Here is a 9,634-nt window from a genome sequence, read left to right as displayed (position 1 = left end):
TGCTGGATGCCAAGATAGTAGGAAGTCCACTTCAGGCTATATTTATATGTTGACTGGTGGGGCGATTTCTTGGCGTAGTGCTAAGCAATCTCTTATTACTTCCTCCACCAATTGTAGCAGAATTTGTAGCATGTTTTGAGGGATCCAATCATGGAATTTGACTGAGGAATTTTGTCACAGAGTTGTAAATACTACAAGGGATTGAAAGACCACTAAAGATATACTATGATAACAAATAAGCTATTTTATACTCCAACAACAATAGGAGCTCGACTAAGTCAAAGTACATTGATATTAAGTTCCTAGTTGTGAAAGAAATGGTACAAAGTAAACAAATTTCAATAAAACACTTAGGAACAAACTTTATATTTGCATATCCTCTCACAAAAGGTGTACCACCCTAGGTCTTTCATGAGCATACTACTCATATGGGTATATCAAAATTTGAGGAAACTTCAGTTTAGTGGGAGTCTGTCATATGTTTATTGTATGTTCTATGCCAGATTCTGTATTTGTACCGATATTTTCTGATAAAAAATAAAGCTTCAGTTTATTATACTTTGTATATTATGACTATTAAAGTTATTAACGATATGATAAAGATAAAGTTGGACCAATTGAAAATTGACATGTACATATTACATTCATGTAATTTTCATGCTACACATTTCATAATTAATCTGTCATTTTGTTATGTTAATATTATTGATCATTGATGGGTTTAGCTATGATTGATATAGCGAAAATCACTTTGGTCCTATATTAATATGGCTAATGGATGAGATTGTTTTGTATGTCTTGTTTAATAATGACAACAGTTTGAACTCATAAAGTATAACACATTTATAAGGATACATATGTGACTCAGTGGGAGATTATTATAATTTTAAGGGTCACATATATATAATTAAATGTGTTAAGCCATTATTTTAATTAGCCAAAATTAAAGTGATCTAATTAAAATAAAATTATTTGGCTAAGGGACATAATAATTATTATGAAAATTAATTGTGTGGATACCATCAGTCATATTTCTAACTTAATGACAAGATAAGTTAAGAATATGAAACTCTTAAAGCATAATTACAAATTCATCAATTATGAATATAATAATAATTATAAATTCATCAGTTATGACTATAAATAAGGTTATGGTCCCCGGTTGCAGTATCTAATGAAGTTTCTCTTTACCCATCAAGGAGAAATCTAAAGTTCTTAAGGATACTCTGCAATTGGAAGATCAAATCATCGATTAATTCAGAAAATATTCTAATAAATTGTTCTGTGTTAATATGCTTATTAATTATTGTAGGATTTTATACATATTATAGTGGATTTAATAAGTTTTATGAAAATATTCTGAAATCTTATTTTGGATCTATAAAGCATGTTTTTGAATCAAAATTTAATTTTAATTCTATAAAATAATTATTTTATCCATATTTGATATTGTTAAAAGAACCAACATTACAATGTCACAAACGACTATCAGAGATGATTGATATGCTTTATGTGATTTTTAAGGAAGCGAGCATATGATTTTATAAACTCCTTGTAATATTTGGGTTTGGTATTATTCTCTTACTCTTTAAATGGATTGAATCTCTCTAATATGCAGCAATTCATTTCGACGTGTTATTGCAAGATTATGATCCGATAGCTATTGTAAGAGTGAAGCACTCAAATCAAATGCTGAGATAAATATCTTTCTTTGATTGTGAGAAAATCTTGCAAGTCTACAGGTAATGTAATTGCAAGGACATGTGTGCTATCAATCACACAAAAATAATCCTAAAAAATATGTATTCTGAACAATTATAAAATTACATTCAAAGATAATAATGTATTTTGAAAATGATAGGCAGTGATTTTTTTTTTTTTTAACGTGTTTTCATAGACAGTGAAATAAAGAGAGTTGGTTTTTTAAAATTATACCTAGAATGTAAAGATGCTTATATTCTGTGTGCTAATGTGAATGTTGCTAGTTGTTCCTCTATTATAACAAGTGCTAATTTGGGTATCTACTTCCCTATCTACACATGCATGAGACCAATTAAGAAGCAACTTAAATTTAAGTGAGTCTAGACAATTTGTTAATTAACTTATAGTTTAAGTAAGTCGACAAAATTTGAGAATCCAAACAAGCTCAATCCACTATCATCCCTATCGGAGATTCTCCACTGTAAAATCTTGTAAAGGCAGTTGAGAGAAAAAAAAAACATGATAGGACTAGCGTTAGTGCCATAATAAAACTCTGATGGATATTATACTAATGAAGAATTTCCCTCGACAGAGTATTTTTTTTTATATTATTCAAAATATTTGACATTGTACGTATGTTTTTCAGAATTTCTCCATTGATCATGTATCTAAAGAAGCTAACTGGTTAGCATAGTTTTATTAGACTACATCAAGTGAATATTGTTTGGGATGAGAATTTTTTTCTTCTTATCTATCAGAGATCCTGGTTTCAGATGTCTCTATTTTTAAAAGTACTAGATTAACTACTTAATAAAATTTATTTTTTATAAAAAAATAAAATTATCATCTCTATGTTATATTGTAAAATAGTAATAAATTGAGTTTCGACTATTTGTCTTTGGTTCTCACACACAAATTTGAATTGTATTCAGTCACCTACTTTTCTATCCAAATTTGATTAAAATATATTTATCTTTGCGTGTGATGGGGATATAAACAGGAATAACCTTTGTATAGGAACAAATACTAGAAGACCAAAATACGCAGCGGAATAAAATGGAAACACAATCAAACAGAACACCAAGATATACATGGAAAACCCCTTCAATGTGAAGGGTAAAAACCACGAGGCAAACTAGAGATAATCCACTATGAGAATAATGAATATACAAATCTCAATCTCTTGCCCAAAACCCAAGCAACAACCACAAGAGAATAACTGGGATACAAGGATCACGTTACTGCCCACAATATCTAAAACCTCCCAAGTAATCACAGCAAGAGCCTACTGTAGATTTGATCTAACCTGAGATGAGAACACTGCTAGATGATTGTGAACAGTCTCTCTGCGTTGTCCTTGTCTTCTTCCCTTTCTTTCTCTTCCTCTTCTGCCTTGTTCTCCTTCTTCTCTTTAGAATCTCGTCGCTACAAAGATCTGCCTCGTTGCTGCCTTTTTATAGCTTTAATCTGCCTCTAAAACGCAGCCACCACACCCCCCTAATCTTAATTAGGGTTAGGTTAAGAGGGGGTGTGAGCTGTGGGCTGATAAAGCCCACATGGGTTGAATATGGGCCATCAGTCTAACAGCGTGAACTAGAATTAGGTATCTACTTTCCTATTGGAATGCATTCTAGATACAATCAGAAGGTATTGAACCTGATATTTAGGATATAAAAATCTAACCTGATGTCATCACTGTATTATGATAATGTAATATGATAGAAATATTTTTCTATGATGGTAAATGCACTCTTCGCTTAAAATTTAATTATATTCTGATGTATTTTTTATAGGATTGGAATACTTGAAGTCATCACGAGCATACATGTTCTTTGTTCTTCGTTTAATCATTTGGAAACCTTAGCAATGATATCAATACTCTCTTCGATCTTCCCAAAATCTCCTGAAACTGAATCGCTATCAATCATGACCACCTTCTCACCCTAAGATGAATAGTGAAATCAATATAACAAGATTATGATCTACGGTTATCCCTCTAACCTACCTATGAACAGATGAGAGGGCGGTTGTCCCGACTGCAAACACAAGACAAGTAAGAGTCTTCTTGGGTGCCAGGGAAACTAGTAGATAGGGTCCTTTTATTTTAGCATAACCAAATCGACGAGGTCTTACAATGTCTCGTTCATAACATATGTTGTTACTACCACCATCACCTCGCCTATTGTTGTGGCGTCTCCTCACGACGGGCATTAAATCGCACCATCCATTATTAGAAGTTCGACTTGCCCGAAGCCCATCCCGTGTCTCGTAATCCCATCATTCATCGTCCATCACTATCGCCCATGACTTCTCCCCTCATCGTCATAATTATTTCGCTGAGCCTCGCACTCCCTTCTCAGGTCTGTCCATAGCGATTTCACTTCCTGCGCAAGACGAAGTGATGTGCGTGCGTTGTCCGTTAGCTGTTGGGGTCGCAACCCCGAAGTTGAGAAACAAGGTGGGGCTTCGTCAAGGCCTGTCACTGTGCTATCGACGGCTGTGGGCAGCCTTTGCCCCCCACCACCCGCCACGTGGACCTGGTCCCCAACCCAATATTTAGAAACGAAAGTTGAACAGTCTGAAATTACACAATTACCCTTCAAATCTCACCCTGCTTTGGCGCCATGTGATTCGAAGCTTTCGGGCCCTGTCTGAGCTTCCAGTAGCACGGCATGAGACCAAATTTATATTGGTCGGATCATTATTCTATTAGTCTAGTTGATTTCATTGGGTATTTCGAGCACAACATAGCGATGTGACGGGGATGAAGAACATTCTGATTAGGTTCCTCGACGAACCGACCAGAAAGTTGCCAAGTACAATATGATGCGACGAACTCTCACAGCTGTCGGGCTTATTCGCGCTTCCGTTTCGGGAGACTATATAAATAGTGTGCACGACAACCATCTTCAATAACTCAGAAAGAATAGCATCTCTACCTTTTAGAGAACATCACAAATAAATATAAGACAGAGAAACACCAGCAATAAACTATGAGAGCAGGATCACACCGGAACGAAGGCGTACGGCTGAGAATAGAATGAGTCAGGAGTGTAATGACGGATCTACCCGTCACAAGACTGTTCTGTTTCAACTGATTTAATGGGAAGGATGGATGGCATTTGTGCCAATCCAACGGTGGATAAGTCATCAGTCTAAGTGGCAAGACGGTCATTTGGGGATAACAACTTCTTCCCTACACTGCTACTTAAACCTGACACGCTGATCTCGTTGCAGTCTTTTGCTGCAGCTTCCGTCCACTCCACATACCCAGTCAGTCACCACCCTCCCGACTGGGGCGTATCCGTCATCTCGAAATTGCAATATTGTTTTGAAAAACTATCTTGTTTCTCTCTTCCGTTTTAATTTTTCCTTCTATAAAATCCAAAATCCTCCTCCTCTCTCCAACTCTTTCCATTTCTATTCTTCTTCCATGGCGGTCGATTGTTCCTTGCTCAGGTCTTTCCTAGCCCTCCTCCTCCTCCTCCTCCATCACCATCTTGCGTTCGTTGTCTACGCCACAGAGGAAGATCAGCCGCCGCTTCCTCTTCTGCCGGATGGTGAGCGGGAGGCGGCGTACCTTGCCCTCGAGTCCATCAACCCTTCCATTCCTTGGCGCTCGCTGTACCCCGATGACCTATGCCTCTCCGGTCCCCACGGTATAGTCTGCGACCTCTTTCCCTCCTCGTCCTCTTCTTCCGCCAAAGCCGACGCCTCCGCTCACATCGTCGAACTCAACTTCGGCTACCTCTCCGACTTCTCTTCCAACCCAGCCTGCGGACTAAATGCTACCCTCCCCACTTCCCTCTCCTCCTTCCCATTCCTCCGCAGGCTCTTCTTCTACAACTGCTTTACCAACGCTAGAGCCTCCATTACCCGGGACTTCTGGAACCTCTCCCTTGCCGTCGAAGAGCTAGTATTCCACCAGAACCCATCCCTAGCCGGCCGCCTCAGCGGCCGGGTCGGCGGCTTCATTCGCCTACGGCGCCTCATCGTGTCCGGCACGCGTATCTTCGGGATCATCCCTTCCGAGGTCGGGAACCTACAACAACTGGAGCAGCTCGTCCTGTCGCGGAACCGTCTCCGCGGTGAGATTCCCGGGTCCATCGGCCGACTGGGCCTTCTGAAGGTGCTCGACCTGTGCGGGAACCACATCGGAGGGGTACTACCGACGGAGATCGGACGGATGACGGCGCTTGTTAAGCTGGACCTCGGCTCTAACCGGATCAGCGGCGGGGTGCCGCCCGAGCTGGGGCAACTGCGGCGGGTGGAGCTCCTGGATCTGAGCGACAACCGGCTCACGGGCGGCGTCCCGGCGGCGCTGGCGGAGATGGCAAATCTGCGGGAGTTGCACCTAAGCAGGAACCCCCTCGGTGGCACGATCCCGGAAATATGGGAGAAGCTGGGCGGCATTTTGGGGATCGAAATGTCGCGGCTGGGCCTGGTGGGGAACATCCCGTCGTCGATGGGGCTACTCCTGGGAAACGTGCGATACCTCGCGATGGACAACAACAAACTGGAGGGGGAGGTGCCGGAGCAGTTCCGGAGGATGGAGGGGTCAGCGGTGGAGATCAACCTTGAGAACAACGGTCTCCGCGGCCGGCTCCCGTTCTCCGCCGCCTTCGTGGGCCGCCTCGGTAGCAAGCTTAAGCTGGGCGGGAACCGGGAGCTGTGCCTGGGGGAGGATCTCGCAAGCGGCAATGCGGGGCTGCGGCGCTGCAACAAGACGGCGGTTCCACACCCTGTGCTCTTCACCTCCGGCGTCTCCTCTTCCTACAAATCTTTTCTCTTTCTTACCGTGATTTTCTTTTTCTTTTCTTGTGCATAGTGTTAACTCGAGACTAGCTTTTCTTGTTTACTATTGAACGTGCTTTATTTTAAGAGGAAATATGTCCATAGACTGGAAATGAGGAATTCTAAGAACGTATTGTAGTGCCAAAATAGTGAACATTAGTTGCTTTTTTTTTCTTTTAATTCTTTCACGTTATTTCATTTTGCTTCTCTTTTGAAAAAATTGTTATGAAATTAGGAGACAAAATAACAAATTTTGGTAAGAAAATATGACATATATTTGTCTTTACTCCGAAGCAACAAGATGACAACCACAAGGGTGCAAGATGTTTAGTATGTGGCATGTTATGTGTTCTTTCTAGCTATACCTAACAAACAGGAATATCTAATTTGGTTTTGAGACCATACAATTGGCTTCTCTCTATAAATTACTTGAGTATAAGGCCTGTACTTGGATGGTTATGAGATCAATTTATTTGTTTTGATAATTATCTTTTTATTAAGTTATTCATTGATATCTCTCCGTAAAAGCACAATTTGTCATTATCATCAATTGGATGCACAATATCCTTTTTCTGTTTTTATTTCTGTAATCATAGGAGTAGATAGCATTTGTTTCAAAATTTCAAAATTATCCTAAATGTATTTTTAAATATAAAACACAGTTATGGTACCAAATCTTCCCTATATTAAGAAAAGCTATTTCATCATCTAAGTTCTCTCCACAACCCAAAATAGTGCTGATTTCATTATTGACTCACTCGAATCATTAATTGTGGCTACATGTATCAGATACATCATCAACAGACAGAAATAGGTAGCTGCTGCAGCTATTAACAGTGCTAGGAGGGACTTGTAGCCCCTTAATAATTAATGTTCAAGTGTTATCTTACGCTTCAATTTCCTACTAATCAAAAATTCTGAACACTGGGCCTTGACTAACTTTTAACTAGTTTGTTTTAATATGATCACTGTGGATTGCATCATGCACTTAATATCAAGAACATATGGGCAACATGATGAGGTAGTGGTTTCTCCTTTCGTGCCTAAATTCCGTCTCTTATTAAGTATCTTGTTATGCACTTTTTTTATTTAGAATGCTTATACCGATTGGAAATTTAAGCTCCACTGCTAGTTAGTATGTATGACATGCACCATGAAAATTGTGAGGGACAAGGAGAAAAGAAAAATGAGAGTTACTTTCGTTGAAGGTTTATTTTACTGCTTTGGGTTGAATACTACTCATCTAATAACAATGTCCTTGGGTTAAATTTTCTTTCGATTATTTTCTTGTTTCTAGAGAGAATATTTCCAATTGTTTCAGGTCATGCAGCATTTAGATTTATCTACCATTTGAATGATTAATTATCTATAGTTTGATGGGCTTTAAGCTATGTGTTCGAAAAGGGTGCCAAAGTACGATCTCCGAAGATGATGGCACTTATACCAAACTGCTGCATTCGATTGATATTACTGCTTTGGGTTGAATACTACTCATCTAATAACAATGTCCTTGGGTTAAATTTTCTTTCGATTATTTTCTTGTTTCTAGAGAGAATATTTCCAATTGTTTCAGGTCATGCAGCATTTAGATTTATCTACCATTTGAATGATTAATTATCTATAGTTTGATGGGCTTTAAGCTATGTGTTCGAAAAGGGTGCCAAAGTACGATCTCCGAAGATGATGGCACTTATACCAAACTGCTGCATTCGATAGATATCAACAAACACAACAAAACTGACCTATTTGGGATTTCCTATTTGTTAGAGCTAGTCCTAGGAAATTAACTTTGACTTATATCCACGGACGAAAGAGGAGCAAATCACTACTATAAAAGGGATAATTACAAATACCTTAGGAAGATGTTCCTAGGCCATAAAACACCCGAAAATACTAAACAAGAAAAACCCAAACTGTAAGCCCAAACTATTTAACTGAGTGTGGACTTAAACCAAAGCAAACACTTAGGTTTTTCTTGTGGTACAGCTGACTTCAAAGCTCAGACCCTTATTTATAGTTCCAATACGAGACAACAAGTCTGATTTTCCCGATGTGGGACTATGGGACTTGCCAAACTAACAAATCTCCACCTTGGCATGTCCCAACAAAACTTCTCCACCTTCTTCATAAAAGCCCCAACGGGTAATCACCAACAATGAACACCAACCAAGTCCAAGCACTGCTTGAACTTGTAAACCAAAAGAGGCTTCATAAGCATATCAACTGTATTGTCCTTCGTATGAATTTTCTGAACAAGGACCTTTCCCTCAGCAATAGTATCCCATTTGCATCCAACAATTTTCTTACTCGAAGGCAGCTTCACAAGATCCCAAGTTCTATTCTGATGGAGAGATTCAATTTCTTTATTCATCGCAATCAACCACTTAGCGGAATTATCACAAGAAACTGCATCTGAGTAGGAAGTAGGCTTACCAACTTCACTTGTCTCTTCTGCAACAGATAAAGCATATGCAACCAAATTTGCATATCTTTGTGGTGGTCGAATATCTCTCCATGGTCTATCCTTGGCTATGGAATATTGCTCTTCCTCTGGATCATCTGCGTTAGTAGACTCGGGACCACCTACTGGCATTCTTTGAGTAGAAGAGTTCGACTTAAAGGAATATGAACTACCAATCTCAAGCTCCACCTGCTTCTGCGCACTATCATTTGTACAACTAGTAGAATCCTCTTTGGAAGATAACATAAACAATTCATCAAAAGTAAAATCTCTACTGATTATAAATTTTGGGGATTTGGGATCAGAACACCATAATCTGTATCCTTTCACCCTAGAAGCATACCCAAGGAAAATGCACTTTTTAGCCCGAGGCTCTAATTTTCCTTCATTTACATGCATGTATGCTGGACACCTAAAAATTTTTAAATCAGAATAATCAGCAGGAGTACCTGACCAAACTTCCTCCGGAGTTTTAAAGTTAAGTGCTGCAGAAGGAGCGCGGTTGACAACGTAACAGGCCATATTAATCGCCTTTGCCCAAAAGTCCTTTGTCAACCCTGCATTTGAGATCATACACCTTGCTCTCTCCTAGAGTGTTCTGTTCATTTGTTCGACCACACTATTTTGCTGAGGCATCATCCTAACAGTGCGATGCCGAACGATTCCTTCATTTTTGCA

General features: G+C 39.3%; 1 pseudogene; it reads left to right on the top strand.

The window, feature by feature from the left end:
- The first annotated feature begins 5,134 nt into the window (after nucleotides 1–5,134).
- On the top strand, nucleotides 5,135–8,512 carry LOC135611537 (receptor like protein 29-like; annotated as a pseudogene).
- Nucleotides 8,513–9,634: the final 1,122 nt, after the last annotated feature.

Source organism: Musa acuminata, chromosome BXJ2-5, assembly GCF_036884655.1.
Source record: "Musa acuminata AAA Group cultivar baxijiao chromosome BXJ2-5, Cavendish_Baxijiao_AAA, whole genome shotgun sequence".
In the NCBI taxonomy this organism is placed as follows: domain Eukaryota; kingdom Viridiplantae; phylum Streptophyta; class Magnoliopsida; order Zingiberales; family Musaceae; genus Musa; species Musa acuminata.
Note: the sequence above shows the minus strand (reverse complement) of the source record. Positions and strands in the feature narration are given on the sequence as shown.